The following is a 9,545-nucleotide window of genomic DNA, read 5'->3' as shown; positions in this document are numbered from 1 at the left end:
TTATTAATTATTGGTTTGTGTGTGTTGATTTTGTGATATTTTTGGGTAAAATAAATATTGCGTTATTTGTGGTCAGAAATAAGAAAAAAAAAATTAAAAAAAAAAAAGAAAGAAAGAAAATTAATTAACCCAAACAAATTTAAAAAGACAATAACAAAACTAAATTGAAAAAAAAAATTCCAAATTGTAATTTTTATTTAATTAAATTTTTTATTTAATTCTTTAATTGTATTTTTAATTTAACTTAAAAATACAATTAAAGAATTAAATAAAAAAAATTAATTAAATAAAAAATACAATTTAGAATTTTTTTTCAAAAAAAAAAACACAAATTAAACACGTGTATTGAAATACACGTGTATTTCAATACACGTGTATTAAGATACACATGTCAAAATGTGCAGTTAGTGACTTCCACATCTGACACGAGTCGCACGCGTGGCAAAATGCACGTGGCAACCTGTTCGACACGTGTACAGTGTCCATACACGTGCCGAAATGCACGTGGCAAATTCCATGAATTTTTGTAGTGTTTTCAAACAGCATCGTTTTACTATTATATATATGATTAGCGGATAATATTCATCACCTGCGACACTATTTTGCTATCCACATGTTTACAGGTGGATAGCGGATTCGGATATATGCGTGTAATCCATGCAAGCGGGCGGATAACGGCTGGTGTATGAAAAGGCTTCTATACAGCAAAAAGGAAACGGGAATACAAGAAATTGGGGTTCATGATATCTTGGCAGCTATATAGAGAAGTACGTGAAAGGGAGGGCGCGCAGTACTTAGCACCACATAATTCATGGTCCTTTAATTTCTTGTTAAATCATTTGTAATTCCAAAAGCTTGTGGTGATAAGAAATATTTAGCGGATGGAATAAACCGTCGTCCCAAGATTTGAGACTCTTGACTATGATACCATATTCATTAATGGTGAGTTCTACATAACTTTCATCTAAATTCAAAGTAGATTGAGTAACCTAAAATTTTGGTGCTACCATAACAGAAAATGGAATATAAAAAAGAAAGAAAAATTATTTGGATATCCTCATTATGAGATCGAATACTACTCTTGTATTTTCTTGTCATTCTTCCATCATTATCGTTGATGTAGCATTGTCAATTTATTATTGATTTTTTTTTTTAATAAAAATTAATCTAAATGTGAATTGACAATACCACACGTTAGATAATGATAAAAGGAGTAGAAAAAGATACGTAACACATCTCATTTTTTATGGTGTCACTGGATAAATGTATTTCAACTTTCAAGATGACCAAAAAGACGAAGTGAAATTTAATTAGAGATGCTGGACCAATTGAAACTAGATATTTGGGTTTCTTTAGAGAACTATATATATATATAAGCTGCCCAGTACCCAGTTAAGAGTTATGTTCAACTTTTTTAGATTAGGCTGTCTCGGGCATTGAAGTCAGGAAATTATGGGGCTTCGTTTGATAATATTTAAAAAAAAAAAAAAAAATTAAAATATTAACAATTAATAAAAAAATATTTTTATTTTTATATCACTCAAAATATATATATATATATATATATATATATATATATATATATATATATATATATATATATATATATATATATATATATATATATATAATATTAAAAAAAAATCTCTCTAAAAAAACATTAACAAACTAACAATCAAAAGCTGCAACGATGGGCATGCTGCTAATAAAAAGCTCGGAAACATTGGCGGACCTATATGGGGGCTAGGGGGGGCCTTGGCCCCCCCCAACCCCCAAAATTTCCCCCAAAAAAATAAAAATAAAATCTATATATATATATATATATATATTAAATTTTACCTTAAATTTTGTTTATTTTTTTAGTTTGCCCCCCCAAAATTTTTTTCTTTCAATTTGGCCCCCTCTTATTTACAAGGCTGGGTCCGCCACTGCTCGGAAACAATTTATCCGAATGAATTTATTAGTCGTCGTTGCACTAAATGCATTGAATAACGTACAAAATGAACGATCATGGAAGAATCTTATTCAACTGCTACTCTTACCAACTCGTTGTTTATCTTTGATATGTAACGACAATTAACAAGATAAATGGGAAATTAATAAGAACAACTATTTATTAAATTAGCTAGGACCCTCAATTATGGGTCGTGGGTACGTTCTGATTCAGAACATATTCAATGATGCACGGCGTTTCAGCAGGACGGACGTACGGGGCTTCGAATCTATAGATGGCATTCTAGTGAACAGAATTGTTCACTCCCGTAATAGCATCGTTTTGGTTTCACCTTGCAACACCAACAAGTAATTCCACCGTCACATTTTTCTTGGCTGCATAATGAAAGATGTATTTTCCTGCTCCTAAATACATCAACTCTCTGATCACCCAAATCGACAACATCAATGCCGACATCATTTTGGTTGCCTGTTAATGCAGTCAAATTGAGCAAAGACGAGAATGTACGTTAATGTTACAGTCGATCAGAGACAAACATATATATGAGAGAAATCCAAAAGAAATACTTAATTAGATCGAGATGATAGTTACTTACACTCATGAAGTGTCAAGAGAGTGACCAAAACAATACAGAAAAGAGCGAAGCGAGCAGTGGCGGCCATGGTTGTCCGTGCGAGAAATTGTGGTTATACGTAACAAGAAGCTAGGATGTAGGTTTTTATAGCCAATGAATAGAATCTATTGCATTAGTGCTGAAGGATCTCCACCATTAAATACGTGTATAGCCATTTGTATCTAGTCTTGCATCAAGATTATATATTAAGGATTAGAATCTATTGCATTAAATTTGAAATATCTCCACCATTAAATGCATCTATAGATATCTAAATATGACACTTACTACATTAGTCACTAATCAAATCAATTTAGTTCAAATGATATTTATCACATTAGTCACAAAACACATAAATTTACTTGTTAAATTTTGTTGCTTAATTTTTTTACTGAAGAGTGATTGGTGCACAACAGTTGTGCAACTGTTGTGCAAAGTTCCACCACATGAGATTCACCCTATGTCTCTAAGACCTTATACAACAATTGCACAACAATTATACAAGAATCATTTTTCTTTTTCACTTAACATAAATGCTTTGAATAACAAAATCACAAACAATATTTGTGGTAGAAAAGAAAATAAATAGGAAGCTAGAGGTCCCGTGCCCACATAAAAGATTAATTATGGTTTAGTAGGTGAGTATGTGATCAAACATGCTTCTGAATCGTCCATGCATGGTGATCGCACAATATTGTGCAGCTTGGCACTGTGATGGGTTTCATAGATCGAGGAGTCATGGTAGTTATGTTCACCGCTGAATCGAGAAAATGTTTCGTTTGTTTCGGTGTAAAATTTTTTTTGAAAAAAAATTTTCGACATTTTCCAGTGTTTAGTGGAGGCAAAAATAATGGTCAATATAAATTATTTTCAATTTGACCATAAAAGTCTCTTTAATTTTTGAAACCGTAAATCATTTTCTGGATTTAAATTCTTCATTCTTACATGTACGTTTGTGGGAATCCGTCACCGTCGGGCATTATAGTTTGTTGGTAACTCGACTCTACCGTCAAAGATCTCTGAATTTTAGTATCCGATTGCCGAAATCCAGCGACACTGTACGGCCGAAATATGGTCTGCCGGAATCTGGCCGTATTGGTAAGATTCCGGCTAGTTTGGCCGAAATCAGACGACAACGACCGAACATTGCCGGATTTAATTTTATGCTATTGGTAATTTTTTCATATGAGCCAAACACTGGACAATATGTTTAGGAAAATCATTTTTTTTCTAAAAAATGATTTCGTCGAAAACGGTTTATGTATAAATAAATGGAGCATAAAATTATTCAATGTATCTTGAGTGTAATGATCCAAGAAAAATCACTTAGCCATATATGCGCTATTACCCCAAAAAGACTAATTAATTTGTAGTTTCTTTAGAATCTCTTATAAAATCGAGTTGTACTTAGTAACTAAACAACGTAAGATTTAACATTCATAACTATCTTTATAAACCGACCACTCACTCTATGTGGACTACTCCTCGTCTTTCCACTTTCCAATGTGAAAGAGGGGCGTTACATTGAGCCAAGGCCGACTCGATAAATTTAGAGGCCTAAGAAGACAAGTTTAAATGTGGCCTTTTTTCTTTATTTAAATAATAATTAGTTATAATTGATCTAACGTTTGTACTAGGCGAATCGTTATACTCCTCATACCCCAAAAAAGAAAAATTTTGTCAATATAAATTTTCCTCCACCCTTGATTGCCCACTCTCAGATTTACTGGAAACAATTTTCTAAGAGGACTGTCATTTAGTACGTGAGTTCATGACGTCTTTGGTTTCTTGATTCATCACTGTTCCGAACTCAGAGCATTTGGGATTAGAGCACAACTGCTCAAGGAAGAAGACGAGTACTTACAAGTATTACCAAAACGCTGCATTTTACATTACTAAATTGCGTCTAATTTAAGCATTATATGACATTGTGACACACTTACCCGTACACGTGACAACCTCAAAGTTTAAGCATTATTTACTTCCGAGTTCCGTCGTTACATGTTTTCAATTTGCAGAATGGAACCATTAGTTTGCGAGAACCCAAATCGACAACATCGTTGCCAGAGCCGTCAGTTTGGTTGCCTGATAATGTCACATTGAGCAAATACAACTGTATTATATATGTTGTTACAGTTCGTACTCGATCGGATAAATCCAAAAGATAAAAGATAAAAGATAAATTGAAGCAATAACTAGAGATACTTACATTCATCAAGTGCCAAGAAAGCAACTAAAACAACATAGAAAAGAGCCAAACGAGCAGTGGCGGCCATGGTACGTACGTACGTTGTCTGTGCGGGAATTTGTGGTGATAACTGATAAGTACGTACAGCAAGACGGATGCACGTAGGTTTTTAACAACTTTGAAGGGGATATCGAACGCAGTCCCATTCCCATTTTCAAATGCAAATGCATGTACCATATAGTAATCTTGAGCCTCCTAATTTTTATTTATTTTTTTCTAACCTCCTAATTACATTAACAGGTTAGTTTCAAAAATCCTAGAACTCCTAATAAATGACAAAAAAATTTCATCAAAAAATAAAAAATAAAAACTCTCATGATCCATAACATATTCATGGTGTTTCAGCAGGGCCGGCGTAAACAGGCGGGGCTTGGAACCTTTAGATTGCATTTTGTAAACAGGATTTTTGGGCGTAATAGCATGATGGTGCATGTACGTACCGAAAGCTTTTCGTCTCAACACGCAACACCAACAAATACTAGCTAGTTCCATTTTCACTTTATTTATATTGGTTGCAAAATGAAAGATGTATTTTCCTGCTCCTAAACACATGCATCATCAGCTCTAGATCTAGATCTCTCACCCAAATCGACAACATTGCCAGTAGTGCTGTTTCTAGTGCCATCATTTTCGTTGCCTGTTGTCAATGATGTTCTATCTCAAGCTATACATAGAGTCCAAGACAAACACTCAAGCGATAATCAAGCAGAAGACAACAGTCCTAGATCAACAACACTACAGCACAAGGAAGATAAAGCTAAGAGTGGATAACTTGTAATTCAAATGTAATCACATCTCAAATAGAGATAACTTCTCATTTTCAAATGTAAACATATCAGATGAAGATAATAATTGCAATGGTTATCTCATCATCATTGTAACCTAAGATACTTTATAAATACAGGACCTTACCAATACAAAGGTAAGCAATCATAAAATACAATTCATAGATTGTTAGAATTCTATATGGTATCAGAGCCTTTTTGACTAAACGTCATTTTTTTTTTTACGTTTCATCCTCAACAATGACTGATTCTGCTCCATCCTCTCCTCTCGCCACTGGTTCCAATCCACCTCCATCTTCCACCATGGATTCCAGTCCTCCGCACACAGCCAGCACTACTGCATCTGGTGCTATCTACCTTCATAACCTCTACGGTAACAAACTCACTCGGGAGAATTATAACACCTGGAAGGCCACAGTTGCCCCTATTCTCAAGGGTCATTCCCTTTATGGTTTTGTTGATGGCTCCAATCCATGTCCATCCTCCATTATTTCTACACCCTCTGAAACCAGCGCCACAGTAGCTCCAAATCCCGCCTACATGGCCTGGAACCTCCAAGATCAATTGATCATCGGTGCCCTCACTGCATCCTTAACAGAATCAATTCTGTCTCATGTTGTTAAATATCCTGCTGAAATGGCCAAAGAAAGCACAGTGCGGACTGTAGTTGGTTTAATCACTGGACTGTAAGTCTCCCCATAATCTATACCTGGTTGTTGATGAAAACCTTTTGCAACTAACCTCGCTTTGTAGCGTTCAATTGTACCATCAGCGTTGCGCTTGATCCGAAAGACCCATTTACAACCAATTAAATTCTGAGCAGTAGATGAGGGAACAAGTGTCCAAGTATGATTTTTTAGTAAGGCATCAAATTCATTGTTCATTGCAGCACGCCATTTTGGATGTCTGATCGCTGTGGAGTGACAGGTGGGTTCGATCTCATCAAGGGATGTGGTAGTCGATCATCTGGCTTCAATAATGGACGTGGCTCGTCTCAACCAGTCTACAACCGTCCCTACTCTCATTCACCCAATTACAGAGGCAGGGGATTTGGTCGTGGCTCCAACACCTCTTCTTCTCAGAGGTTGATTTGTCAGGTATGTAACAAACCTGGTCACAGTGCCTTTGACTGCCACAACCGGTTCAACAACAACTATCATCGGGACTCTTCCTCCAACATGCAAGCCTTCTTGGCTGCTTCTAACCCGCTGGACAATACAACTTGGTATCCTGATTCAGGCGCCACTCACCATATGACCTCAGATTTGGCCAATCTCAATCTGAAAACTGAAGAATATGGTGGTTCCGATCACATCAGGGTTGGTAATGGTAATACAATTCCTATAACTCATATTGGTGATGCTCATATTTCATCTTCCTCTTTTCCTTTCACTTTACACAATGTGTTACGTGTTCCTAATATCCAAAAAAATCTCCTATCTGTTCATCAGTTCACCAAAGCCACTAATACTTTCTTTGAATTTCATCCTTTTCATTTCTTCTTGAAGGATCGGGTTACGGGGAGTCTTCTTCTGCGCGGGCAGAGTAAAAATGGTCTCTACTTCATTCCACCTTTTACTGCTTCCAATAAATCACATCGTCCAACTGCTCTCGTTGGCGAACGTAAGTCGATCCATGGCTGGCACTCCAGACTGGGTCACCCTGCCTTCCGAGTTGTGCGTCCCCTTCTCTCCAAGTTTCAGCTTCCTTTCACCAACAATAAAGGATCTCTTGCATGTCCAGCCTGCCTCAGCTCCAAGAGTCATCAACTCAGCTTTCCCAATTCGCACACCCGTAGCTTAGCTCCCCTTGAACTTATTTACACAGATGTTTGGGGTCCTTCACCCATCTGTTCTGCTGCTGGTTTCAAGTATTATGTTTCTTTTCTTGATGATTTTAGTAGATATAGTTGGATTTTTCCAATTGCTTGTAAAAGTGATGTATCAACTATTTTCAATCAATTTAAACTTTATGTTGAAAGATATTTCTCTTGTCAAATCAAATCCGTTCAATCTGATTGGGGTGGCGAGTATCGCTCACTCTCAAAAATATTCCAACAACATGGCATCACTCATCGACTTTCTTGCCCTCACACTCACCAACAAAATGGTGCTGTTGAGCGCAAGCATCGTCATATCGTTGAAACTGGTCTTGCCTTATTATCTCATGCTCATGTTCCTCGGCAATTTTGGGATGATGCATTTGTCACAGCTTGTTACTTGATCAATAGAATGCCAACTCCTCTTCTTCAAAACAATTCTCCCTTCGAATTGTTATTTAAAAAGCCACCTGATTACAACTTCCTACGCACCTTTGGCAGTGCTTGTTGGCCTAACCTTCGTCCCTACAATTCCAACAAACTTCAACCTCGTTCTCTTCAATGTGTTTTTATGGGATACAGTTTACGTCACAAAGGGTACAAATGCCTCCATATACCAACTGGTCGTCTTTATTTCTCAAGGGATGTGATTTTTCAAAAAGACACATATCCTTTTATCAATTCATCCAAACCCAACGTGTCGTCCTCTGAGTCTAACCCTTCTTGTTTCAGTCCATCTTTCTCAATTCTTCAACCAACATCTACCAACTCACCTTGTTGCCCTGCTATTCCACGTGTAGCCATCTCACCTCCACATCTAGAAAATTCTTGCTCCCCACCAATGGCCATTCAATCACTCGTGTCTTCCTCAATCAATTCCAGCATCTCCCCTGTGTCTCTCAATGCCACATCCCCCTCTACTTCTCCACTGCCCAACTCCACTGACACCCCACATACTGCCCCTATGCCTATCAACACCCACCATATGATGACACGATCCAAGCACCAAATTTCAAAACCAACACTACTTCCAGATGGCACCAACAAATACCCCATTCCTCATGCATTACTCACTACCACATCCCTTGATGAGATCGAACCCACCTGTCACTCCACAGCGATCAGACATCCAAAATGGCGTGCTGCAATGAACAATGAATTTGATGCCTTACTAAAAAATCATACTTGGACACTTGTTCCCTCATCTACTGCTCAGAATTTAATTGGTTGTAAATGGGTCTTTCGGATCAAGCGCAACGCTGATGGTACAATTGAACGCTACAAAGCGAGGTTAGTTGCAAAAGGTTTTCATCAACAACCAGGTATAGATTATGGGGAGACTTACAGTCCAGTGATTAAACCAACTACAATCCGCACTGTGCTTTCTTTGGCCATTTCAGCAGGATGGGCCATCCGTCAAATTGACGTGAATAATGCCTTTCTCCATGGCACTCTCACAGAAGACGTATTCATGTCACAGCCCCCTGGCTTCTCTCACCCTCAATTCCCTCACCACATATGCAAGCTTCAGAAAGCTCTTTATGGGCTCAAACAAGCCCCGAGAGCTTGGTTCTCCAAACTTAGTAATAAGTTATTTGCACTTGGTTTTCAGGGTGCAAAATCAGACACTTCTCTCTTTACATTTAAATCTGCAGATTTCACTATGTTTATTCTGATATACGTAGATGATATAATCATCACCTGCTCAAGACCTTCTGCAATTGATGATCTACTGACTCTACTTCAATGTGATTTTTCCATCAAGGACCTTGGCTCCCTTAATTTTTTCTTAGGCATTGAGGTAGTTCCCACAACTAAAGGCTGTCTTTTGTCCCAAAATCGCTACATTTTGGACATCCTTCGTCGCACCAACATGCTAGCCTGCAAACCAATCTCATCTCCCATGTCAACCTCAACCAACCTGACTGCATTTGAAGGCACTTCATTTGATGATCCAACCTTGTACAGAAGTACAGTAGGTGCTCTCCAATATCTCTGCATCACCCGTCCAGATATTTCATTCACAGTCAACAAGTTATCTCAGTTCATGCAGAAACCTACAATCATTCACTGGCAAGCTGTCAAACGCCTACTACGTTACATAAAGCAAACCATACACTTTGGAT

The sequence above is a fragment of the Alnus glutinosa genome, chromosome 3 (genome assembly GCF_958979055.1).
Source record: "Alnus glutinosa chromosome 3, dhAlnGlut1.1, whole genome shotgun sequence".
Classification (NCBI taxonomy): domain Eukaryota; kingdom Viridiplantae; phylum Streptophyta; class Magnoliopsida; order Fagales; family Betulaceae; genus Alnus; species Alnus glutinosa.
This window is presented reverse-complemented; position numbering follows the sequence as displayed.